At 51.4% G+C, this 26129-nt stretch overlaps 1 protein-coding gene across 4 annotated transcripts in view; it reads right to left on the bottom strand.

The window, feature by feature from the left end:
* The window catches only part of NCOA1 (nuclear receptor coactivator 1), a 150749-nt gene that overhangs the window by 82925 nt on the left and 41695 nt on the right, over window positions 1–26129 (bottom strand). For all 4 annotated transcript variants that reach the window (XM_084513956.1, XM_084513957.1, XM_084513958.1 and 1 more), the window contains exon 2: window positions 23106–23274. The gene's annotated coding sequence lies outside the window, so the exon portion shown is untranslated. The remainder of the gene's footprint in view (window positions 1–23105; window positions 23275–26129) is intronic.

Here is a 26129-nt window from a genome sequence, read left to right as displayed (position 1 = left end):
CTTTCTGGCCCCAAAAGCAGTCGGAAGCAGCGTGCTACGAGCAGACCCTCCCTTCTCAGGGAAGGGCTCGATGCCTCGCCGCTCGCTGGATTTTCGTTTTAATGCCTCGTAAGAGGCTCCACGACAGGAGTAATTACAAACGGGTTATGAAAATAACTCCCCCCGCCATGGGGCAGCGAGGTCCTGAGGGTTCAATTACGTGACAAGAGAAAACAATCAGGAGACACCCTGGGTTCAGCCTCGCTTCGGAAAAATGTTTTGCCTTTGTTATCCTTATCTAATTGCAGTGGCTTAGGTAACCAGGCTTAATTGGGAGCCAGCTGTGCCCGCGGGACGCGGCCCTCAGGACCCAACAGGATTTGTACCAGGAAAATGCCAAAAAATAATAATAATGATGCTAAAAAAGGCAGGTTCGGGATTAAGGCTCAGCACTAGGGCGAATTGTCGGAGCTGGAGCTGTGTGGTGACCTCCTTCCCCCTTCCCTCTCCAGGAAAAACGCTTCCCCAAGTAGGCACGGAGGGCAGGCGAGGAACTTGTTGATGCTGGTGCTGCTCTCGAGATCCCCAGCTGGAAGCTCAGAGCTTTTTTATCAAGCTTCCAAAACACCAGGGCCCCACGTGGGTCTGCACCGGGGAATATGAGTCCCCCAGTCCCCACAGCAATGGGTTGGGTGGGTTTTAAGTTCCCCGAAACCCCAAATTATTCCAGATTCTGTGATTTTATACCCATCTGTCATCCATCACCCAGCCTGGCCTATTACGAATTATTTTTAAAAAGGGAAATATGTGCAGCAGCGCTCATCCCTGCGCTGCCATCAGCAGCAGTCAGAGCAAAATTATACGGTGCCGGCACAGCGATTCTGATAAAAGAGCTGCGCTGCTGAAGAAGGCAAGCAGGCACGTGCAAAAAAAGGGACAAAACTCGCAGGAAATCTTGAAAACCTTCACCCTTGGGGATCGCAACCTAATTACGTGCCGAAAGGTTCGAACACACGCCGGCTTCATCCCTTCCTCCGTGCACCGAAATATAAAAACCCTGCCCGTTTTCTGCATCCCCCCCAAGCAGCACGAAACCAGGGCACGCAGGAGCAGGGGGCCAAGTGGTTGTGGCGGGTCGATGGCCACAGCAGGGGCTGGGAGGAACGGTGCTGCTCTGCAAAGCCCCAAACCAGGGGTGGCTGAAGGTTTTCCGAGCCCCCTGCAAGCAAAGGGCACGGAGCCACTCGGGAGATGGGGTTAGGGAACCACCTCCAGCGCCCAGCCTGGGTCCAGCTTGCTTTGTAATGATTGTTCCGAAGAAAATGAGGAAAGAATTAGGTCTCAGCTTCAAAAAGCAGTGCGTTGAGTGCAGGAAGTCCTGGCAGTCTCCTGCAAGAAGATACGAGAAGCATTTTTCCCTACAAGCTGTGGTGTAGCAGCAAGCAATTGGTGCGAGGAGGAATCCAAAATCAGGCAGATCGTAAAGCTAATGAGAATATCGACGCTGCAGCTTTCATACAAATGCTTCTGAGATGGAAGCTTTTTCTCCTTTCTCCCCGTCAGAGCACCAACATGACCACGAGGAGGTCCCAGGAGAACCTCGCCGGCCACCAAAGCCATCCCTGCCCCGAGAGGGGCCGGGGGCTGCTCCTTGGAGAGCTCCCCGAGCCCAGGGCCGTGGGGCTGGGCACCCTGCTGGGACAGGGGGGGAGGACAGGGGCACCCAGGGGTGCCCCCAGCCCCAGCCATCCCGGGATCTGGGATCTCCAGATTTCCATCAGGTGGCATTTCAGCAGCACCTGCGCATCGTATTTATACAGCACGATTAAAAACCTGAAGCCTGATCCATGAAGCCGGCGATGATTTTACGACCCACGGCGCTGCTGCGAGCTTCTGCCTGTGCCGAAGAGCAGCACGGTGCAGGCCCTGCTCCCAGGAAGAAAACGGGCCAGATTTGGGGTTTTGGCTGTCCCCTGGGTCCGCCGTGCCACTGAAGGCGCGACAGGTCTCAGTCTGAGGAAACGAGGGGGTGTCAATGGTTCGCCGATCCCCAGACGGCACGGAACAGCGCTTTCAGCTGAGGGAACACAAAATAAAAGGCAGGTGACGTGACCGCACACGACTCCTGGGGAAACCACAGCTCGTTCCAGACAAGGGACTCACCAAAAAAGCATGTGAGAATGTGTGGGAAGGAGCGAGCACCTCTCGTGAACGAAACAAGGCGAGGGAGCAGCTCAGCACCCTCGGCTCACGGTGAGATGAGGGGTCCTGCACCTACAGCACCGAGCCTCAGTGCTCCCAGGGACACCTCCGTGCACACACCAAAGTCCTGGGGAATTTAGGGAGGGGAAGCATCTTTCGGCCACACCAGGCTGGTTTTGCTACAGATGGATTAAGCCCCAGGTGCAGAGGAGCTGATGAGCGGAGGCTGCGAAGGCGCAGGAAGGAAACCCCAGGCTGGGGAGCTCTGTCCCCGCTCTTGGCACACAGCAGCCCTGCACCACGGTGCCCGTGAGCACGAGGAATCACATCCAGGCTGCACGAGCTGAAAAATTGCAACCAGGGCAGTGTGAGGGAGAAACCTTTGGCTGAAATCTCCGGCAGCCTGCGACGTGCAGGGATCTCCATGGCTGCAAAAACCCCTGGAGAAGCTTCTCCTGGGGAGGTCAACGCGATGCTCCGGGCTCTTCCGTGCTCCCCCAGATTTATTATCTATATTTTTTGCCTGCAAGTTAAACTCCCCAGAACTCGATATTCCCCCTGTTCACCACATGCACTCGCAGAGCAAGTCCTGCCACATTTTCCCCGGGCTGAGCAAGATCCCTCCGGGCCCGAGCGTGCCGAGAAGATGGGGCGTAGGCGAGGTGCCCCCGTGGCCATCCCCGGCTCCGGGGCTTCTCCAGAGCTCGGGACGAGAGGCTGGGGCCACGATTTCAGCCCTAAAAGGACGGGTCATTAGCGGGGATAATAGGGAGCAATTTTTACCACCGAAATCCAGCACGGGCGTGAAGGCAGCAGGGCCAAAACCAACACAAAATCTCCCCCCAAACCCATCTGGGTAAAGCCCAGCGCTTCCAAGGCGAGAACAAATTCCCACTGCTCTTCTGCTTGAGGCTCCCCGAACACAAGTCCTCCCGGGCGCGCGGAGATTCTAGAATTTGCTTTCTGCTTTTTCACAAAAGATTTCCCCAAATAGCTTGATTTTGCAGGCTGCGAGTTAAAAGGCAGGCATTTCAAAGTCTGCAGAGAAATCGTTGCTTTTGGGAGCAACTGGAGCACAGCAAAGGCGAGAAACGCTCCTCTTGTTCGCCGGCTTCTGCGCAGACTGCCGGAATCGTTTTCCAGCTATTGCTTTCATGTTAAAGCCCAAAAATATCGTGGTTCTTGGGAGCCTCAGAAACTGAAAGCAAAAGCGAGCTGCTACGTAAAGCCACACTCAAATCTAAGCACGTTTTTAAGGGCTTTTCGATTTCCAGGTGCTTAGCGTGCCGTTAACGAAAAATAAGTCTTTTCTCCCAAATTTGTTAATGGCTCCCGAGGAGCCGCTGTGCCGTGAAATCTTCACATCCTACCCGAATATTATGCGTGCGGATCGATTTCTGTGGCACTCCCAAACAGCACGTCTTCGGCTTCCGCCTCTACACGATTCCTCTCGTGCCCGAAACAGAGGGAGAAATTATACCGGAGAAATTAGAGTAAGCTCATAAATGCTTCAAATTAGCTCAGCCGGGGTTTGCTTCCAGCCACGTTACAGTACTTCCTTTTTTTTTGACACGTTAGTAAGTTTGTTTTTTGTTTTTTTTAGCCTAGGCTTGATCCTGCAGACAGGTCCGGGTCGATGTGCTGAGCCGTGGGGCTGTCCCCAACACGAGCCAGCTTACAGGGATGTGCACAAAGACTCGGGGACTCGAGGATTCACAGGTGAGCTGGCACAAGATGCATTTCCATCAAACAGCCAGAAAAGCAAGTATTGTGTCTGAACACCAAAGCAGGGCACCCTCCATCCCACTTCCTATCACTTCCCATCACCTTCATCCCCGATTCAAGCCCGTACCCACAAACATTAACACCCAAAGCTGCTCCTCACAGCTCAGCAGGGCCAGGAGAAGAAGAATTTCTCTGCAAACACCGCCGCTCGCTGAGCAGCACCTACAAACCCCGGTGACAATTGCCCCCTGCATCATTATTTCACCACCAGCATCCATGCTAACACGGGCACTGGTGAGGAATGTCACTGCTTTTCCCGTGTTTTGAGGAATATGGGGAATAGGGGGAAACCTTTGGGGTGATGAGGTGTCACGGAGCAGGCGCGGGATCACCCAGGCTCACGGCTCTGGATGGCATCGTGGTGGTCACTGAGCTGGCATCGCCCTCCTGCTGCTCCTCCCCACAGGCTTTAAAACTCTCCTGAAACAGGCTGAAACCAAAAGCAGGGCATGGCAACAAGAACAGCCCGGTCACTCAAAGAAAAAGGGAAAATAAGCAGTGTTACCATGTCTCCACACTGCACCCAGCGCCATGCAGCCAGCCTGCACGAGTCTGTGCATGGAAAACAGTCACAAGGCAAAAACCACTACTTCAAACCTTATTTTTCCCTAAACAGTGCCTCTTTTTGAAAAAATCTACATATCAGGGGCTGTAAAAGCCCGATAGGGAGCTTCTATTTTTGAGAATCCACAGGAAAAGCAGCGGTGCTGCCACGGGGTGCTGCACACCAGTGCTGAGCCTCTTTTGCTCCACGCTGGCACCAGCACCAGGATCAGGACCAGCACCAGGACCCGTGCCCGAGCCTGCCAGCCCCACGCCAGCCCCACGCTGTCCCCGCAGCGGGGTGGCTCGCTGGTTGTCACTTCGGCAGCAGCAGGGCTCGGGGAGGGCTGGATCCAGGAGGGTAATTAGTTACAGGATGCTTTTCCACAGCTGGAGGTGGAGACCTGAATAAGCAGCCAGGCTGGCTTCGAGCACGTAATTAGCAGGCTGTTAAATTTGTGTGTCGGGTGTCACCGTGCTGGGGAAGGTGAAACACCCCCGGACTGCGTCTGTGGAGGGCAAAGACTCAACTCTATCCCCCTGTGAAAGGAGGGGAGACTGAAAAGCTGATGAAGGATACCAAGAAACGGAGATTTTCTCCAAGAAATGGAGATTTCTTGATATTCTTGGTTTCTTGGGATGCCCCAGCAAAGCCCACGTAACTCCAGGGTGCGGAGATCCCTGGCAGTCAGACCTGAGCTCACAACTTAAGGCTTAATTAAACTTCACCTTACCTCCTGCAAAGCACTTCCAAATAAATATCTGTGTTTGCAAGCAAGGGAACTTCTTTCTCTGCCTCGAAGCGCCTTCCTTTCTAACTCGTAGCAGCCCAGCTACACATCAGATGCCTGGGACGGTTTCCATACTTGGAAATCAAGGTGCAATTACACCGATAGCAGAAATTTCCGATTTCTTCTTTCAAAAAAAAGAGAAATCAGAGTCAATCACGTACTTCAAAACTCCACTGCAAAGTCTACCTGGTAGTTAGAGGTAGCTGTGATTAGCAGGTACTCTAATCACCGTTTCCCTAAGCACATCTCACCCTCCTGGCCCCAGAGGTTCAGAGGCACGGGGCTGCAGCGTGGTGGTGACCCCAAGGAGAAGCCAGTGATGCTCCCTGCAAGCTCCCCGAGGGCTCCCCGTGGGCGTCTCCACCACAGCTCCTCACCTGGGCTCTCTAAAGCATCCCTGGAGAGTCACGTCCCAAAAGGCAGAGCTACTCGGAGGGGCAGAGACTGATTTGGTGGGAAAAGGTGGGAGAAAGAGCAAGGGATGGTGAGAAGGGGCAAGCACAGAGCAGCCATTTGGTGATCAGTCTTAGAAATGCAAACCACGCGACAGTTGCGTTTCCTTCGTTAATGCATTCGCTTTGATGGAAAGCCCCGAAAAGTGAGGACAGAGGGCGAGTATTCCGGCAAGGAGGAGGAACGGGGAAAAAAGAGATGAGCGTGGTGCAGGAAAAGAGGAGCAGAAGGAGCCTGCCGTGCCTGCAGAACCCCCGTGGGTGCGGGAGGACAAGGAGAGGCTTCATCCCTCAGCACCAGCCTTCATCAGCGGGGAATTAAACACGCAGCGACGCTTCTTCTACGAAGGAAGGTGCAAGTTCAAGCAAACATACCTGTGCATACTTATTTCCTTCGCTTATGTAAGAGCCTGCCAGCCTCTATGCAAATTTTGTGGCATTTGGATCATTTCCGAGTTACCTCTGCAGCTCCGGAGCTGTTTCAAGTGAGCAGCCCCAGCCTCTGCTCACGAGCGCGCTGAAGCCGGGCTGGAGCTCACTTTGCTGGTGAATCCGTCCCAGCCGTGACCACAGCAGCGATGCTTTTCCTGTGCAGCACATCCTGCCGTGATTTTAAAACGATACTGCTCATTAATCATGCAACCGAGGGGGTTTTGCAGCTCCAGCTCAACAGCCAGGGGCCGTGCAGCCCCTCGCAGCGCCGACCGTGCTCCCCATGGGCAGCAGGACCCGGGTTCACAGTGCTGAACCCACACAGGACCCTTTAAACTCCAAAAACACAACCCAAAGGTAGCATCAGCTCCAGAAGACCCAAGGACTGGTGCTGGCCAACCTCTGCACCCCAGCCCAGGCTCCTGCCTCGCTGCTGTCGGAGGAGGACATCGCAGGGGGCATTTCTCTCCACCTAGGAATGGAGGGATTTTAACACAAAATGCCCTCCAGCTCATTTATTTCTGCAGCAATTAGTTCAGAGACAGCACAAACGAGCTTCAGCCAATTCAGAGCAGAGGTTTGGTTTTATCCCCTTCCACCTCCGAGGTGAGGAATTCCCTTTGGGGTCGCGGCACTCGGGTGGAAAGGGAGCAGGCGGCGTGTGCGTGACAGCCCCGGCTCTCCCAGCTGCAAGCCTGAATTTTCTCCAGCACGAGGAAGTTGTCAGAAAACGCACTGTGTAAGCAAAAAAATAAAATAAAATAATCAAATCAGAAAAAATGTAAACTCAGCTTTCTGGGAACTCGAAGGCGTGGAAGAAGAGCGTGGTGGCTCCGTGCGAGCAGAGGACGGCTCGCTGAGCCCACAGGTTGGGCACTCCACCACTTCGTTACGCCACTAACGAACCTGTGTCTGCTTAGAGATCCTCACCCTTCCCCACCAGCATCCCAAACCAGATGGTGGTGACCCCAAAAATAGCCCGGAGAACTTGCAGGATCCAAACCCAGCACAGTAACTGCATCACCCCGAGGGCTGCGCTGCGTAAGCGAGCTTCTGCTGCCAAACAAAACTGATGCTGGCCACATGCTGCTGGGGCTGGTGGCAGAACCCACCCTAACGGGGGGAATATCGCTTTTGGGGCTGGGAAATGGTTGACGTGGTAGGGTTGTGCCAAACCTGGGACCTGGCTGCTGGACTGGGCGCAGTTTCGGGTCCTGTAATAGCTCAGCGCCGCCGCAGCGAGCGGCGAGCCTGCGAATCGATCACGTTCCTGTTCGGTACATCCTGAAATACCCGCAGCTCGTGTCCTAATGAAATAGATTTTTCAGGCAAAACCTAAAATTACAGCCGACGGTTATGTAACAAACTGCAGGTTTTACGCCGTGATCGATCTCTCCAAGCGAGAGGTAACTTGCAGCAGCACAGCAGGGTCAACGCCGACCGCATTATCGCCCCTCGGAGTCCGGGAGATAAATGGGAAACTGGGGGGGGGGGAGCACCGAGGGCAAGGGGGAAGCATGGGGAAAAATGGGGGAAAACATGGGAAAAAAGGGCAAAAAACAGGGGAAAACATGGGGAAAAAAGGGGGGAAACAGGGGAGAGCCGGGGGAAATCCAGCCGACAAAACCCAGTGGCCGAGTGCTCGCAGCGAGTGGTTGCAGGTTTTTTTTCTTACCTGACCCATTTCCATGCTAAAGTTAGACTCTGCAAGCTCTGCTTGATTTCAGTGCATTTCCTTTATTTTACTTTCAATTTTACTTTGTTCTCCCCCCACTTTCTCATCTTTTTCACTAGGGTTTCCATCGCCTTTTTAAAGCCTTCTCAGGCCGAATTACTTTATTTTTGAGTGCAGAGAGGTCTCATGTGACTCGAATCACGTTCATCAAATAAATTCTGCAAAATTGTGTTTTGTTTTTTATTTCCCTTTTTTAATTCCTCTCAATTTCCAAATCTGGCTGATGGCTTCCCTGTCTCTGCTCTTACATTTCAACACTCCCCTCCCATCTAGGACCATTTCTGGACCTTCGGTCCAGAGGTCCTGACGTTAGCAAGAAATCCTTCCATCCTAATAGGTACTTCTGGGCTTAATTTATTTTTATTATCACCGGTATTGTTATAATTTAACAGTGTATCTGCCTCCACACCCTTCCAAGTGCATCAGGTGTTTGCTGCAGGGAGATGAGCCCAGAGGGGCTGATGCTGCGAAGTGTAAAGTCTTCTTATGAGCTGTGAAGCACAATTGCTGGTTTTATTTATTTACTTACTTATTTATTTAAAAGTTCATCAGCTCACCTGACACCAAGATGCAAGGCTTCCTTTTGGAGCACACCTAAACTCGGTGAGATTCAGAGTCCGCATGCAAGCCGATGGATGACAGCAATTCTTGCTGGCTAAAGGTTTAGGCTTGGGCCAGTGCCTTAACTGAGGCCGCATCCCTCCCTTTCTGAAAGCTTGACATCTCACCAAAAATCCTACAGAAAGCAGATGCTAAATTCCAGTTTGCTCATGCACCTTTTGTGGGAAGAGCAATAAGTGGTAGAGACGACAGCTAATTTTAACTTCAACTGGCTCTCGGCCCAATTAGCAAATGCTATTTGCAAGCTTTAGGAAGCATCTGAGTACCCTGCAAGTGAGTTACAAGATCGTGTGGAGGCTTTCAGAGACAACAGAACAAGGGTTTCCATCCATTTGTACACAGTGGTTAAAAAACCCACAAAACTATAATTGTGTTTTACTGAGATTCAATTTAAGTCCAAGAGGAACAGAAAAGCTTCTTATCACGGAGCTACCAGGGGTCCTGCTACATAAAGAATTAAAAATTATAGACGTAAGATAATTATTAACTTTCACGCTGATTACCTTCGCATCTGTCAAAATACTTTAAAATACATTTTGAGCAGTTGTTCCTGCTTATAGGGAAATTCAGCACTTCACTTTATTAGTCCATTCCTAGAGGTGCTCGGTGTTTCAAACACTACAAAGCCCTTTGCTAAAGTCCTGGTTTTGCTCCAAACGTGGCCTTTGCAAGATCCCCGTTCTTATCTGGGTATTTTTTTTTTTTTTATTGCATAGCATACCTTGAAACCCCAACAATACAACTTGGGCTTTGTTTATTTTTCCAAAGCCAACTTCTCCGATTAACTATTAATTGAGATTGCCTGATAAAGCCTGCCCGATCGTATTCATGCAGCGATTTCTGCACTGCCCACCAACAGATTCACCAAATTAAGTCCTGGTAGCACAGCAAAAGCGAAACCCCTTGAGCAATGCTACGAGGGAGCACGCTGCACAAAACGAGCTCCGTGGAGCACAGCGTGCTCAGCTCCGTGCAAAGAGCAGGCGGGGAGGTGAACTTCCTTCTTCCATCGCTGCCGAGCAGAGCAGCTGCACAAAACACCTCATCCTCCCTCCTCCCCCTCTCCTTAATCTAAGCATGTTGTCAACACGGCTCAAGCAAGAGAAATCTGTGAGCATAATTACACCTTGGGACTGCTAACATGACATTCTCTAATAAGTACTCCCCCGAGCATCTGCTGATCTAATAATTGGCACTAGAAAATAATGCGGGCTTATCTGCACGGCGATGAACTCATTGACTAAACGCGGTGGCAAGGCACTGAGCTGTGGCAGGTACAGGGGAAGGATGAGGAGCTGATCGAACTTCTCAGACATCCATCAGGGTGCAATGCTATCTCAGTGCCTCGGCGATTTCGAGGGTGGCAGAAGAGTGTTAAAGCATTGAAAACCGGGAGCGCGCCCGATCGGAGCGGCTGCCGTCGTAATGCAGATTGTAAAAATAATTTAATATATATATATATAAATCCCTACCTGTCAGGAGTTTCAGGAATACCCATTTTTCCATCACTCAGTCAAAATGGGATTTCAATTTAATTTGACAGCAAGCACCATCCTCCCACACGATGGCCCAGGCAACGCCTGCAGCGAGCAGCCTGAGTTGGTCTTGCCTGCCTGCTTAAGGTTAAAGTCGTCGTCATTATTAATTGTCCAGAAATAATGGGAAACCATTAAAAATCATTATATCTGGAGCTCATTGTGGTGTTTCTTCATTAGCCACCTGGGCATGGTGCTGGGCGCCCTGCTCGGGGTGGCAACCTGAGGTGCCCCAACCATCCAGGGTTCAGGGCCTGGCACTACACCACATAATTACCATTTTTCGAGCCCTCTCCTGTGTGATTCTGTCTTTAAGGACTCAGTTATAGCCTTTTTTGAGCACTCTCTGTCACAACTCCATCTTTAAGCACTCTTGGGCACAACCAGGCCGAGGCGATCGCGCTGCCAGGGCCGGATTTGGCCTTGTTGGAGCTCCGTGCCGTGAGGCCATGAGCTAAGCCACCACAACACCTTTAATGCCTCAGTAATTAGCTAGTGGGTGTTAAGAAGCTCCCTTCCTTCAGTTTGAGAGGGATGGGCTACAGGAAGAAATTTTTGGCAGGGACACGGCCTTGCGAAATGCCGGCAGTTCAGTTCCTCAAAGGATGGCACCGGCTTGCTGGTGGAGGGCCAGGTGCTGCAGGAACACATATGGGGCCGTCTTCCCAACACACATATGGGGCTGGCCATGCTACCTCGTGAAAAAAACACACCCAGTGAGGTGATCAAAAATAGTCAGCGTGCTCTGGTGTGATAAAAATATGCGAGCCCTCACCTGATAAAAATATGCGAGCCCTCACCGCCTGCCCAGGCCGCACTTCCCCACAAGCCCACGTGCCGCACGCTGCGACAAGAGACGATGGCTAGGAGAGAGCTGCAAAACACCCTATTTCTGGTTAAAGATGTAAAACAAACCGTGTTTTGCAAAAGCAGGCATTAAATAAATAAATAAATATCTGCTTCAGCTGAATGAATACACGAAAACTTCCTCACGGTTGGCCTAAAGGTGGCCCCCAGAGGGGCACCGGCTGCCACATTTGTGAACAGAAATTGCCAAAGATCTTTGGGTAGAAACACAGTCGGGTCCAAGTGACGTGGCAGGATTTGGGAACTTTCCCTCTAAGGCCATAAATCAAGCTCTTCAGGGCGATATGAGGCTTCTCCTACGCTCCAAAAGAGCACATTTTTCCCCGGGAGATTGCCCCACCGTGGCAAAGTTTAGCAATACTGCACCCAATTTCCAAGCCAACTGCTCACACTTGGCAATACAGCGAATTCGAGAAGTTCCTTCACAAGGTGACAAAAATCCCCTAGGATTCCTGTGGCCACAGGAAATATCCTGGACATGCTACAGGCAACGAGAAGGGCTCGGGGTGCAGGGGTGCCAGCCCTGCCTCTGGTGCTGCAGGGACAGAGCCCACCAGCAAGGCACAGGAGCCGCAGGAGGATTTCATGCCAGTGGAACAGCCTGGAAGGGACTTGGGGTTTGTCTGGCTTTTAGGGTTTTGTTATTAAAAAGGGAGCTTGGTAAGTGGTTTGGGGGCTGTGCATGGGGCCACGTCTATCCAGTAGGTATTGCTTTCACAGAGTACCAAAAATAATTTCAAACAGAGCCTGGCTTGCTGGAAGCTGCCAAGAAGAACCTAAATGAGTCCTTCTTAATTACCAACTTTAAAAGCAGGATGTATTCTTCTGGTTAATGGCAGATTACCTGGGAGTGCTGGTGACACCCTTGAGCAGAAAAATCCTCATACCAGCCCAGCCTGGCCCTACAGCAGTTGTTCCTTGGAAGGGAACTGGGAGACAAACCCTTCTGCCACCTCCAGATCATTTTATTTTAGGAGCCATTTGTCCCAAAGCAGGAGCTGAGGAGGTTACGATGATGCCACTTTGAGGGAGCTGAAGACAGAGGGGTTAAGGAAATGGTATGGAGACCATTAATTAAAAAAAGAGCTAAGTATTTAAGGTTCACGGGCAGCTTCTGACAGACGGATGCCCCCTCTGCTCATCTCCTGCCCTTCAGCAATTGCCTGGTGACATCCCAGAAGGGTGCTGAGCCCGGCACAGAGGACTCAGCTTCCCCCAGCCTGCAACAGGTGATAAAAAAAAAGGTGATAAAAATATGCCCATTTCCTGAAATGAGTCAACAGGCTGTTCCAGAGCGATGCTGAGAAGCTCCAAGCCAGCTGCCACGCACCACGAAACGAGAGGCCAGCTTCAGGTGCTCCCTGGGGTTGAAACCCCTGAGCAACTGGAGCAGGGGCATGGGAGAGGAAATGGAAATGAACACCGAGCACGGAGGAGAGCAGGGCATGTTGCATACAGACACTTTGGCCTGGCAGAGTACAATACAACTGAAATCTCACACGGATTCCAATAAAGCTCTGCCATTCCAACACGGGAAATGAATACGGACTTTGAAAGAAAACCAGGAAGAGGATTTAGGCTCCGTGCCCGAGCTCAAGTACTATCTGTGGTAAAGCAAATTTCTGACCCTAAATTACTGCAATCTAATCTCTAGACAGCATCTGACCGCCCGTACGATAGCACACAGCAATATTCTGCTGTGAAACGCCAGCCTGTTAGGAACAGGAATAACCACCACGCTCTCGAGCATCACCTAAATACTCAGCAGACAAAACCGAATCGCAGCAGGAAGGGAAAACTTCTCGGTTCCACGTCGCATTAATTAGTGCTTCTCGTTACCAAGCAGTAAGCTCGGCGAGAAGCAAAGTGCTCTGCTTGGAGCTGGAAGCTTCGTGGCCGAAGCGCGGCGGCGGCGGGGAGCAGCAGGCTGGTTCCGTGCCCCGCTGAGTCACTGCCCGTGCAATTCCTGCACCTCGTGCCCGATGCTCAGCGATGCCAAGCAGGCTGCAGATGGCTGCAGGGGAAGCTGCTGGTGCTCCGAACCTTTGGAACAAATTCAGAGCCCCCCCGAGAGCTCCAGGCTCAAGCCTACCCCGCGCACAAACGGCATTTGCAACTATTTGCAGTCCTGTTTTGCAGTGCCCTGGCGAAGCGCGAGCGCGAGGCACGCACAGCTCGGGTTATTTTGTTTATATTAAGGCCTGCCACCACTGACAGCATTTTACCACGCCACAGGAACGCTGAAGTGCGTGCACGCCGAGCAAATATTACATCAGCGAGCCCGGCACGTGCGCAGAAGCGGCTCCTCCTTTCGGCTGCCGTCCCTGCAGCAGCCCCAGCTGGAGGTTACTTGGGGCAAGCGCACGCTGCCCTCGCCCCTTTTCGCTCCAGTTTTGTGCCCCGTAGCCTCTGATGGTGCAGGGGATCCCAAAGGTGGGCGCTTCATGTGGATTCCCCAGATACGTGCTTTGCAAATGGAAAAAAAAAAAAGAAAAAAAAAAAAAGGTGATTGCTCAATGCTACGATCGCTTTTAATTTTTCCAGGCATGTCCGAGCTTATTGAGCTGCACAACTTCCAAGTGCAGCTACAGGCAGCGTTTTACAAGGTTATAGGTGAACAGGCAGCACGGATCCGGGTGCTGCTGGGAGAACCGGACTGCTCCTCAGCCCTACAGGACACCCCTCGGCCCCACAGGACACCCCTCGGCCCTTGTGCAGTTTGGAAACACATCACTGCCTACTGCTATTCTAGCCATAACACGTAAAAAGCCACTTTTTCCCTTTTTTTTTAAGCTCTGTCTACATATGAGGTTTTTCTCCTGATGGTTTATCCCCTCCCCGATTCCCCCAGCACACCGCATCCCCACTCCGATTTGCTAAGTGGTGCATTTGAGGAACAAAAGCGTTTTAAAGGTCTTTGGGTTTTTGTTTGTTTTCCATCCAGAGCCAGCTCCAAGCCCCGAAACCACCTTCCATTTCCGAGAAGCTCCCTCCAGAAGCTCCCAGGGCTCAGCACCAGCATCCTGCTCCCTGCGGAGGGCAAAGCAGCACCGTGGGGGTGCTGGGGCAGCCCTTTGGCACTACTATTATCCAACACCCCATTTCCCTCTTTGTTTTTGTGCTTTACCGTAGCGAGACCGATCCGTTCCTTCGTTATATAATTCCTCCTCACATTCTCCTTTAGGTTTTTCTCCTTGAAGCAGGCTGCAGAGAGCTCCTGTGGCGTGAGCTCTGCAACAAAGGCATCTGCAGTGGGAAGCCTGCAAGACTCAAAAAGTTCAGGAGGACCCACTGGGAGATGCTCCAAAAAAAATGGTAATTTGCTCGCCGAGGAAATACGACGGGGCTTCGTTTCGTCCCACCTTTCCTACGCGTCGCCTCCGAATTAAACAGAAGCGCCAGGAGCTGGTTTGTTTCGTGTGCACACACGAGGAAAAAACGCCACGGGCTTCTCCGCACGGCGTCCTCGCCCCGTGGAGCTGCTCTCCCCCGAAAGGAACCAGGTGAGAGATGCAGCTGAGCTAAAATGACACCGTTTTGCACCCATTTCGCCCCTGCAGGCTCCTGCTGTGTGTGTGTGAGGAAGAACAGGGTAACGAGGAGGGGATCAGCTCCTGCTCTCCAGCATCCCCGCGAGCACACGCTTCGCGGGCACGCGCCCAGGCTTCCTGCTAAATCATAGGCTTGGCTAAAACAATAGGTACTCATGGAACAACCAGCAGAATGAGAAGCATTTAAACAAAAAAAAAAAGGACAGAGAACTGTAATTAGGAGTCCTAAGAATGAAGAAAAGGGATGGGGCAGCACCACAAACCATAGCCCTGCTTCGAGGAAGCGCAGGAAAACGCAGCGCCAGGTACCTAAGGTCTCGTGCCCTAGATACAAAGGGGGGTGTTAAAAACCAGAGTGGTGATGGAGTGTATTTAAATGGGGGAAAAAGGGTAATTTCATACTGCTGAAATGGGTGTAAGCATGCCTGGGTACAGGGAAAATGAACGTTTCTTGTATGGCACAGGAGAGCCAGGACGTCGCTGCACGGAGGAAGGGGGGAAACCAGGAGGGGCTGGGGGTGTTCAGCTCCCCCATGGAGGGAACGTGAGGCCAAACTCATTAAAGCACACAGGCCACGGGGAGTTCCAGGAGGCAAGTGCTGCAGAAATAAGCCCAAACCGATGTTATGACACTGCAGAGATATTAATAGCAGAAGAGAGCCACGATTATCCGCTGTGTTAAAACAGAGAGCAGCTTCTAGCTGGTGGACGCGGCGTGTGAAGCCACAGCGTTTGCAATCTGCTCTCATGTGAGGGCTGGAAAACACGACCCCAGCTCCTCGTGGTGAGCCAGGCACCCCAAAACCCAGCTCCATCTCGAAGAGCATCCCAAAACCCTGCTGCATCTGGAAGAGCTGCACCCTAAAATCCCTTCCCTTCGGTCACCTGGGGCGGCAGTGGTGGCCTTGCGGTGCGTGGTGGCCTTGAAGGGCCAATGCAAAGCAACAAACCCCGTTTTATACAGGAAAATTACACCAAATCCCTCCACTGACACTACTCAGCAGCCCTTAAAACCAAGCGGTTCCACGGCACAAAAATAGGCGAGTACCAGGGAAAATGCAGCGGAAAGGCTGGGCTGCTCCACATAACGTTTCCGAAAAGTAGGACATCTTTTGAAAGGCACAGGATTGCACAAAGGTGACAAAGGGCTGCGAGCTATAAGTAACCCAGTGTCATTCCCGCTGAATTCTCCCCCAAAATTCGTCACTCAAACAGAGCTCCAGAGACGTGGCTTTGTCCAAGCAGTCAGGAATCATCACTAACGAATTAAACGGTTCCCCAAAGTGCAAAAACACAAGCAGAAGACCCGATCTTTCAAAGAAAACTTCAACTGGGAAAAAAAAAAAAGCTAGGGGGAAAAGCCTACCTGGCTGCAGATCCAGCTCAGCACCCCTGGAATTCTGTAGGAAAAGCATTTTCCAGTGCAAACTGGAAAAATTGAAGGGCAGCTTACGTAACGTTGCGCACGCAACGAACATACTCTTTGTGTAAGTGCACATTTCTGCTACAATGTCCTCAAGCTCCTGGCGCAATTTTTTGCAAAGAGAAAATGAAGCTCACTGTAAAAAAAAAAAAAAAAAAAAAAGGAAACTACCCAGTATTTGGTAATTATTCAGAAAAAAATGCTTGGCTCACGAGGATGAGTGACCGTGCAGGGGGCTACGCTTCACCTCCACGAGCCACCCGGGCACGCGGTGCCTACAGCGGCACAACCAACACCAACAAATCCGATGGCTCCAGCACTTCTGTGTGAAGTTTGTCCTGGTGTAAGGGTGCAGCTTGCTTTCTCCTGATGCCATCATGCTATTACAGGAGTAAGACTTTTATTTTCCCCCCGGTTAAAGCACCAAAGCACCGAGAAGCCTCAGCTGCAGCGCGGCGCTTGCTGAGGGCTGGGGCCGGGCGCTCGCCCCAGGGAGGCTGCAGCGCTGGGTGCTCGCGGTGGAAATCACTCTCATTTTATTAATATTGACGAGTTTGCTTTGGGGGGCTCCCTTCAGAAGAAAGGCAACAAATTGCCACCCTATTTCATGACATCACACCTTCCCGAGGGAAATATCCAGCCTCATTTTGAGGACCGCTGCCCTGCCAAGACGAACGAGGAGCAAAGCAAGAATTGATCCAGCCTCTCACTCCCCAGCCTTGCATCGTGACAGTCATCTCCCTCACTGAATTACCCTTAAAAACAGCAAAAAATCAGGCCTGCGTGCCCATTTTTCATTTCCATTCTTCTCTTTGGAGCCCAGGAAGGAAAACTCACTGCAAGCACCCACGACAAAGGGCTTTCACCAAGCCTTCAGCCAAGGTGGGTGCTGCTCTCACGAGCTGCAGCCCTCAGCTAGCTGTCAGGAAATATGTATCAGCCTGCTGATGAGTTAATTAAAAATCTTAATACGATTCTCATACTTACTGAAATTCTTTACCCCGTGTGCAGCCACGGCGCTGACAATGGATGGTAAGTGGCGCGCGGAGCGATTTCTATTTTTTTCGTGACTTATCTACTTGTCTGCAAATGCTCCCGTCGCTGCTAACGGCTGTAAAATTGATCTGTCCTTCATCTTCAACATGCAGAAGAGTTGCTGGATTGCTCCTACCCTGTCGCTCATCCATTATTACTCCATCATTTGCACAAACCGCTGCAGCATCCAAAACCCAGCCCCGGCGCGCAGCAGCGCGAGAGGGCTGATGGAACAGCTCTCCATCAACGCTCCCGTTAATAACAACAGGGTGGGAGAGGTCTGGAGTTTAACTGCTGGGGGAAGAACAAGCAACCAGCCTCTAATTGTAACGAAGTATTTCATCGGCTGGAGAAACAGGGAGACGAGGGGATCAGCATTGTGTTTTTGCATTGTGCCGCTCTTCGTGGCGCGTTCAGAAATAATACGCTGACAGCAACTGGAAAAGCTTCCTCCCCGTCTCCCCGTCGGTCAGGAGGCTGCTGCGCAGCTGTATTTTCCGTCTAAAGATAGAGCCCGGAGAAATATCGAGCAAAGGGGGCTCGATCGTGACCTTACACCGTTATATTTGAGCAAAAATGCCGCAGCTGTATCTGTACATCATCGCCCCGACATGTGCTTGGGTCTCTGATTACTGGCTTTTGTGAACCAAAGACGCAGGAGAGAGGGATTAAAGAGGAGACAAATGCAAGAAGTTTGGAGGAGCCTCAGCTTCGGGCGAGACTGCAGCCGGAGACGCTCAGCAGCTTTGCTAAACTCCTCGCTGGGGTGATGGAAGCAGGGGGAAGCACCAGTGCCCTGTGGTTAAATAAAGGTGCACGGAAACCCCTGCTGGATTTGAAGGTTTCTTTCTATGCTGTGCCAATGGTAATGCATGGATCTGGACGGCATTTCCTATGAATTTTAGCAAATTCCTATTTTAATTGTGTATCAACAGGCTTTGCAAAAATCATGCAAACCTCCGCCCGGCACAGCAGCCGGTCCGCAACCCCCCTACCAGGAATAACCCTCCCCACCAGCACCATTCTGCTTCGTTTTGGCAAATATTTTCCACTCCATCAAGAGCAGAAACCCCCACCAGGGGAGGTTTAGGTTGGATATTAGGAAGAATTTCTTTACCGAAAGGGTTGTGAGGCTTGGGGACGGGCTGCCCAGGGAAGTGGTGGAGTCACCGTCCCTGGAGGGCTTGAAAGGATGTTTAGATGTAGAGCTCGGTGATATGGTTTAGGGGAGGACTTGGTGTTAGGTCAGAGGTTGGACTGGGTGATCTTGGAGGCCTCTTCCAACCTGGATGATTCTGTGAGGATCTCGAGTGATCCATTCCCACACACCCATTTCTTGGCTGCTCTTTCGTTTGTGCGGTTACGCCTTTGGATTGCCCATTCAGATCTGTGCTCGTTGAAGGGTTTTTTTGTTAACCCCTCCACTTTTACTCATTTTCTGTCTCTGGACCGCTTCCTGCTACAGTTGCCATACGTTTTAGGCTGCCTCTAACACATCCCCTTCCCCTCCCAATTCCATTCCGGCGTCTCAATAGCAGATTTTCCCTCCGTTTCTTCCACATTCAGAGGAACACGGGAACTGCTCAACCGTACAAATCGAACACCGACAGACGTACAATCCATCCGATATGGCGTTACCTTGTTATTAAAATTCACTAATTAGTTTGCTTTTCCACTCTTCGCACTGGGGCTTTTCCCCGCAGATTCCTCCCTGCTCTGCAAACCCTTCACGCTCCTACCAGGGGCGCGCTCCCTCCCAGGTGACGTTTTGCTATCAACTGCAACAAGCAAGGGGGCAAATTTGCCTTTGATTTGGAATTTCATTTGAACTCCTCCAAATATATGTTCGTATACGTTCGTCTGCAGCGGGGATTTGTGGCGGCTCCCATTAAACAAATGTGTGGCTTTCACGGGATAAAGGAAGGCTGGGATGACACGGGGAAGGGAGCAGGGCTGGGGAGGGAAAACACGTTCAAGCCAGGGCTTTATTAACCTCACGAGGCTCTGGAAATCTGCAAGGAGAGGTCTTTATGGAAATAAAAGGGGAATGCATCATTGGATTGGGATTTGTTCCTGCCTCCTCGGCCTCTTCGCAGTCACCACCGCTCTCCTAGCCCCTAAATCAGCACCCCAAAAGGTTAAGTAAAGGTAAAGGAGTGAGAGGTAGAAAAACCTGGGGGGGACAAGGAGATTTTAGGAAGAACATCGCTCACCTTTCCACCTTCCAGGGCGAAGGGGGAGTTCCTGCACAGCAGCTAACCAGAGCCCCAGGTGAGAGCCATCCCAGGGGAGCGGGCATCGGGCTCTGCAGGTGCTGGATTTCTCTCGGTGCTCTCACTCTTGCCTGCAACGTCCTCAGAGGTGCTCAGCACCACCCGAGGTGCTCCGAGGTGTTGGCATGGCCGGCGGGGCAAGGACAACACACCACAAAGGAATTCGTAGAGAGGAGGAGCAAAATTTGCATCCCTAATCAGCAGGATTTCGTGGGCGCTGCGCTCCCGAAGCTCGCTCGTAATGAAAATTATTCACCAGCATTTCTGGTTCTTGGAAAGTACAGCTGTAGACAACGCCGCTGTCTTCAGCTCAGGAGCTTGACTCACCCGTAAATAACAATCACAGAAACCAGTATTCAGGCAAAATGGCCAGGAAATGCTTCAAATTTTGGCCCAGGCGAGCAGAGCAGCTCCCTACGATCTTGGAAGACGGGCACGTGAGTGTTTTAAGGTGCAAACCCGCACGCAGCAGGATCAGCACGGCGAGAGCTCGCTCCGTGAGAGGCAAACAGAGCCCCACATCGAGCAAAACCTCGCTGGCGTGTGCATGAGGCATCCAAAAACAGCTCCTCGAGGAAGCAGAACCGGCACAGGAACTCTTCTCACTTTTTTTTGCCAGCCAAGAGGTGGCTTTGGGGGGTTTGTGTTTGTTTTCTGAAAGTTTCCCAGAAAACAGATCTTCCCAGCCCTGCGTACTCGCATCAGCACTGCAAAATGATTTGGGTGATAAATGGGGAAAAAAAGCCCTCCTGTAACTAAAGGCACAAGTACTCTCACAAAGGGTTTAACTCTCTGCAAATCCTCTGCTCTCAGAGACAGATCAAAAGCACCGAATTCTGGAAGTTGGAAAAAATAGGGCCAAAATGGACATAAGCAATGCCCCTGGGCAACCAACGCTTAATGGCAGATGAGCAAATCCTCACCTGGGCATTTTAATGTTTTGAAGGTGCTAACACCACAAATTTCTCCCTAATGGAGGAGAGGCAGGTGGCCCAAATACTTCCTGCATGAGCCAAGCACCCAGGCTGACCGAACTCCAGGATCTCCACGTGAAAACAAGAGCATCCGATGGCATTTAGGGTTTAAAAAAAAAAAAAAAAAGGAACAGAAAAAGATCTCAGATGCAAAACTACAAGCAGCTTCCCCATCAGCATCATCCTTCCTTCACTTAGCGAGGAGCCCAAGTCACCAGCAGACATCCCAAACCCCATCAATTGTTTTCTTCTCCACGTAAGCCCAAAGCTTTTGTCCGAGGCGCTGCGCTGACACCTCCTCAGCACGTAACAAGCACCCAGCACAACAGCTGGCACCAGAGTCAAACGACCAAATAAAAACAAAGCTGGGGGGCTCAGCTCAGACCCGAGCACCTTCAGCAGTGCGGATGCTTTTAATATAAATGAGAACTGCTTTGCTAGGGACAGCTGGCTGCAATGTCTGCCCTACGAGCACGAAAAGAAACGTGCCAGGAGACTGCACGCCCATGCGCCCGTGCTAATTTTTCAAAAAGGACAATAAAGAAATCTTGAATATTTTTGTTTAGCAATCTAGACAGATTCTAGATCATCTATTCGCTGTTAGCGTGGCCGCAGGTGGGCGTGCAGGGCCCACGAACCCCAGCTCTGAGAAGCAGCACTGCTGGCACGTGCGCCCTGCGAACTCACCGAGCTTCAGCCAACAACCGGGGGAGCCTTGGCTACAGGGGGCTTGCCTCGTCTGTGCTCTTTGCTTAATAAAAACAGGCTTCAGGAGAGCCAAACCTGGGGTATTTCCTCCCAAAAGGCTGTGAGGTTCTCTGGCTCAGTGGGGCAGAAACAACGCCCCCCTCCAAAAGCAACCGAAGGTGAAAGCGCCGCGGCTGCAGCGAGGGGCTGCGACTCCAGAGCTCACCTCCAGCAAATACCTCGCAGGAGATGGGCTTTAGAAAACTGTTGCCACACTTGCAAACCTCGTTAACAGCAGGAAATCTATTTAAAGTGGAAGGAATAGGATCATTAAGGAATAAAGAGGGAGTTTCAACACGGCAAAGACCTAGGGCTAGGGCGGGGAGGCGGCGGGGCGCAGGCGGCGTATTTGGGGCTTTTCATCTCCAAGCCCCAGCCCGGGATAAAGGGGAAGGGAGCTCCACCAGAGCAAAGCGATTCAGCACAACGCCAAAATGGCCATTTGCTAGGGGAAAGAATGAAATTTAATAAGCCGGGAGGGAAAGAAGAGCAAACAGATGGGAGGTGCCAGGTGGGATAAAGGCAGGGCCCCCTCCCGGCTTCTCCCCACACACAACTGCAGGGGCTACTTTGCCAGCCCTGCTATCAGGGGAAATCCAGAGCACCTCACTTCAAACTCATCTAGAGCCCTTCCTGCCCGCAGCTATCCGATTTCGGGAGGAGGAATTTAACCCTTCCCCTGGCGGGGCTGCCTCTGCCAGCCGGGTGCTCCCGGAGCTGTCTCAACCCAAGCAAAACCACGGCCGGGCACTTTCTTTGTGCTCAGCGCTTTGGGGGAGATTGCAAGGGGGAGAAGACGAAAAAAGCAGAGCCAAGCACGCTGCAAAGTCACCCTGCCAAAGGCTGGATCTGGTCGAGGCGCCGGAGAGAAAGCTGAAGAAATCTCAAGAGCAGCAGGAGCTCGGGGTTTTTGTTTGCTCGTGATATGCTTCCCCCGCCTCCAATCAAAAAGCGGCTGTTATGTACAGAGGGAAAGGTGATCTTTTTTTTTTTTTTTTTGCGGTGAAAAAGCCTGAATTCACCTGTTTGTTTATCGGAGGAGTCCGCCAGCACAGTTTAATCATTAACTGCACGCACCGCGGCCGGGGCTCTGCTGGTTACTCGAGGCTTGAGGGAGATGCCCAGCAAGAAGTCCCCCCGGGGAATTGAGGCTGCAGAGTCGTGTGGATGACCCGTGGTGATGGCCAGCAGCAAGGCACAGCGCCACCGAAGCACTAATGAGTTTTCCAGCCAAGCCATCACGCCCAGGAGGAGCTTACCCGAAGCGCAGGACCACGCCAGGGTTACAGCTCCTAACGCAGAGGGAGCAGCGCGACGGCTCGCAGCCATTTGGCCTTTTTTTTTGCCTTATGGCACGCGATTCAAAGCCAATTTTCTCATGGAATTAGGGGTACAGGTCCTCCCTGCTCCCAGCCGTGCTGGAAATCCCACAGCCACGCAGCTGCTGCAGCCAACCCGTCTTCTTGCTACTTGTTTTCACCATTCCGTTCATTTCTAAATATATTCTGCTGTCTCTCCAAGTTACCACTCCATTACAACTATTTTCCTTGAAGATATTGCCGGCTGTGGGCAAACCACAGAAGTGTTCAAGTCGTTACATGCATCAGCTAGTAAGTGCTACGAGGATGCTGAGCACACGCTTCTTGCTCTCGACGTTGTATCAGCCCTCGCCATAAAACATTTTGACTTCCCAAGTTGGCGACTTTTAAAACTCTCCAGTTATGGACTCGATTCACCTGATCAGAAGCCTTGAACGCTGCGAGCCAGCCTAGAGTGCAACGACTTACCAAAACCACGCGTTTATTCTTTAGCACAAACCCTCTGCATACCATTCTGCCACCGCAGCAATTAGCTATTCAATTTTGCAAAACACATTGAGAAAGAAGGGTTGATTCAGGCAATAATTGCATCTTTACGAGCTTTGAAAGCAACTCGTGGAGCTCCGAAGGCGAGGCAGACCGACTGCACATCTCACGTACGGAAAAGAACCCAAAGGAAGCCAAGGACGGAGCGAAACGGTGCCTTTTGCTTTCAGCCTCCTCAATAATTAATTCCACATGAAGAGGTGCTCCAGCGAAAAGCCACCTCCACGACAGGTTTGAACTTTTTTTCTTTTTTTGCCAGAGGAAAAGAAAAAAAAACAGAGACCTGAAACCTTACCTCTACCTTCCCGAGGTGAAAGATGGTTCATGGGAAAATCAGGACTCTTCAGGTGATTAAACAGCAGCGCCGGCGAATCCTAGGGCTTCAGCAACCACGGGCATGGGCCGGCCATGGGCAGCCTTCACATCAATTCTTCAGCCAGGGGCCCAGCATCAATTAACGAATCCTGCAAAAGAAGAGACAATTTGTCTGTGTTATCATCCAAATAATTCACACGATGCAATTCTCAGCGCTTTGAGTGGGAAAACAGCAGTTAAGGTCAACTGCTAATTCGCAGCAGCATCATTAAGAGCTTGTTGACCTTCTCCATGCTATCAACTGTGAGGGGTTTTTTTTCTTTATTTTTGGTAGAAGGACCCATCAAGGTTCCTCACGCTGCAAGTTTCTTGGGGGAATAAAGCAAACGAACGCTTTAGGAGTCCAAGCAATGTGGATTTTTAATTCTCCCCTCCCTCCTTTGCCAGCGCCACCCCTAAGATGGAAAAATTGCCCTCCAGGAAAAGGCAGCACAGCCCTGGGAGCAAATCCGCCGGCGCGAGGCGGCATCCGTGCAAGCAAAAGGAGGTAAAAAACCAGCCCCAGAAAATTGCAGCGGGTGTTTACAGGCCGCAGACCACCACCGAACTCGTAACACGCCGGGATAATTAGACGGCGCGGTGCCGCACAAAGGCGCTGCTGGTAAATTGCTGTTGTTACTAAGCGTGGAGCGAGATCTGGATCAAGGGGATTTCTCAAGTCCCTCCTCTTCCGCAGGCTCGCTGCATCGCCTTCAATAAGCCGGGGAGCCTCTGAACCCGAGAGGAGCATAAATAATGATTCCCCTCCCGAGGTACATCTGCTGTAAGGAGGCATCGAGCCCGCGATGCGTCCATGCGCTCCAGCCGCCCGCTCTGCTCTGAGTCGCGGCACGGATCGAGAGGAACCTCGCTCCTCTCAACCCAAACGCCGGTGTTTTATCAAACCCAGGGCTTGCAAAGTCCTTGCTGGGCTGAAAAATAAATTTTTTGCTCTTCGTATTACAAAGCATTGCCAGAATTTGAACAAAAAAGTCATTTGAAACGGGAACTCCAGAGACGAGCTCCGGAAAATCTCCTCCAAGCCACTCCGCGCGCTGCAGGCTCCATCTGATCCACCCGGCCACCACCAAGACAAGTCACCCCACTGCTTTTAAGTTTTATTTCTAGCGGCCAGCAATTAATCTTCATCAGCCTGAGCCACCTAAGGGCTGATAGGAAACCCAGGCGTGTAGCTGCGGGGTCCCCTCTGCCGTCACCCCACGGAGGTGCCCGTGGAGGTGCCCAGGCATCGCAGCTCAGCACGCGGGGCTGGCAGCAAACCCTTTTTGTTTTAATTGCCTTACTTTGTGGGTTTTTTTCCTTGCTGGTTCAGCCCAGGGTTGGACACACAGAGGGCCAGGCTGCGGGGAGGAGGCAGCAGCGGGATCAGGTTTGGTCCCCACAGAACCGCCGCATCCAGAGCCCACGTTAGGGCGAGGAATTACTTCCAGGATGTGCCTGATCCCTTTTTTCCTCTCTCTCACATTGTTAGATCTTAATAACGCAGCCATCGTTAGCAGTACAACTGCTGTAAGTCACTCGTTATGATTTATCCATGCAAAATCAGGGAAGGCAAAAGGAGGGAGGCCAAAACCAGCAGCATCTCCAAGGAACAGCTCGGGAAACGCAGGGATCTGCACCCTAAAAGGCACAGCCCAAGGATTAGGGATGCTCCTGATGCTCCCACTCCGTACCCACAGGCACAGGAATGGGCACGAAGGTCCAGATGAGGAAGAAAAAGCATCTTAATGCCATCCATGACAGCCCTTGAGCCGACACAGGGATTGGGATGAAAGCTAGAAGTTGGGAGAGGCCGTGGTTGTTGTGCTCACTTCCACCAAATAAACCTAAAACAACATCCCCCATCCTCAGCGTGCCGGGAGGGCTGCGCCCACCTCCCTTCGGACAAAGAGATGGGATGATGCGAAGGAGGGAGGGTTAAAAACAGGAAAAATATAAATACTGATGGCAACGGTGGGTACGTGTTTGCAGAATCCCGGGGTGAGGTGTGTGGCGGGGGGGGGATTTGGCTCCCGGTGCTAAAAAGGGCAATTGGCTGTGTTTTAAAAAAATGAACTACTCACCCCAAGCTGGCCCTGATGGAAAGGAAAGCAACTATCAGAGTATATAAAAATATATATTGGAATTATATATTGTATATTATTATTATATAATATGTTATATAATGTATTATTAGAATTATATAGAATATTTATATATATAAATATATATATGAAATGGAGAGAAGAACAAGTAAGCTGTTGGCATATTAAAATACATCAGAAATGTATTTTCTGAAATACAAGAGAAGCCAAAAGGCACAAGAAGAACACGGAGCTCGTGGGTTTGAGCACACCGAGGTATCCCCATGACCTAGGAACAGGGAATTCAGGCAAGGGCTGAGCACAGTCACTGCACAGGACCAGAGCAGTATCACAGGAATGGCAGAAGAATGCCCCAAATATTCCTGTTTGTTAATTAAAAAAAGGTATAGGCGAGCTGCAGGATGATAGAGACATTTCCTACTCCGAGCAGCATTTCAGGCAGCTGGGAAATGACAGCTATCGGCACTGGGCATTTTAAAGCAGGAGATCTTCACCTGGATCCTAAAGAGATCTTCACCCCGAGCACCATTTATCTGACTTTTCAGCCAGTTTTAACTTGGAGAATGCTGAAGGAAACGCTGCTGGGCCAATATTTGAACCACCAGGAGGGCGAGCAAGCGACCAGCCCAGCTCACACCCCACGCAGACGAGGGACACGCTGCTGCTGCAACCCCCGAGCAGGAATCAGAGGAAGCAAATAGCTGATGGCTATCAGCACAGATCACTCGTGGGGGTGTTTTCGCCAGGATTACAAGGTCGGCTGCAAACCCTACCAGCTCTGATGCAACGTACTTGGAGTTCTGTAAATGATTGAACTTTGCAGGGTACGATTTCTCAAGTAACTGGAATCGCATTACATA

The sequence above is a fragment of the Aythya ferina genome, assembly GCF_964211825.1.
Source record: "Aythya ferina genome assembly, chromosome: 3".
Lineage (NCBI taxonomy): Eukaryota > Metazoa > Chordata > Aves > Anseriformes > Anatidae > Aythya > Aythya ferina.
The sequence above is the reverse complement of the archived record's forward strand: the minus strand, read 5'-3'. Positions and strand labels throughout refer to the sequence as shown.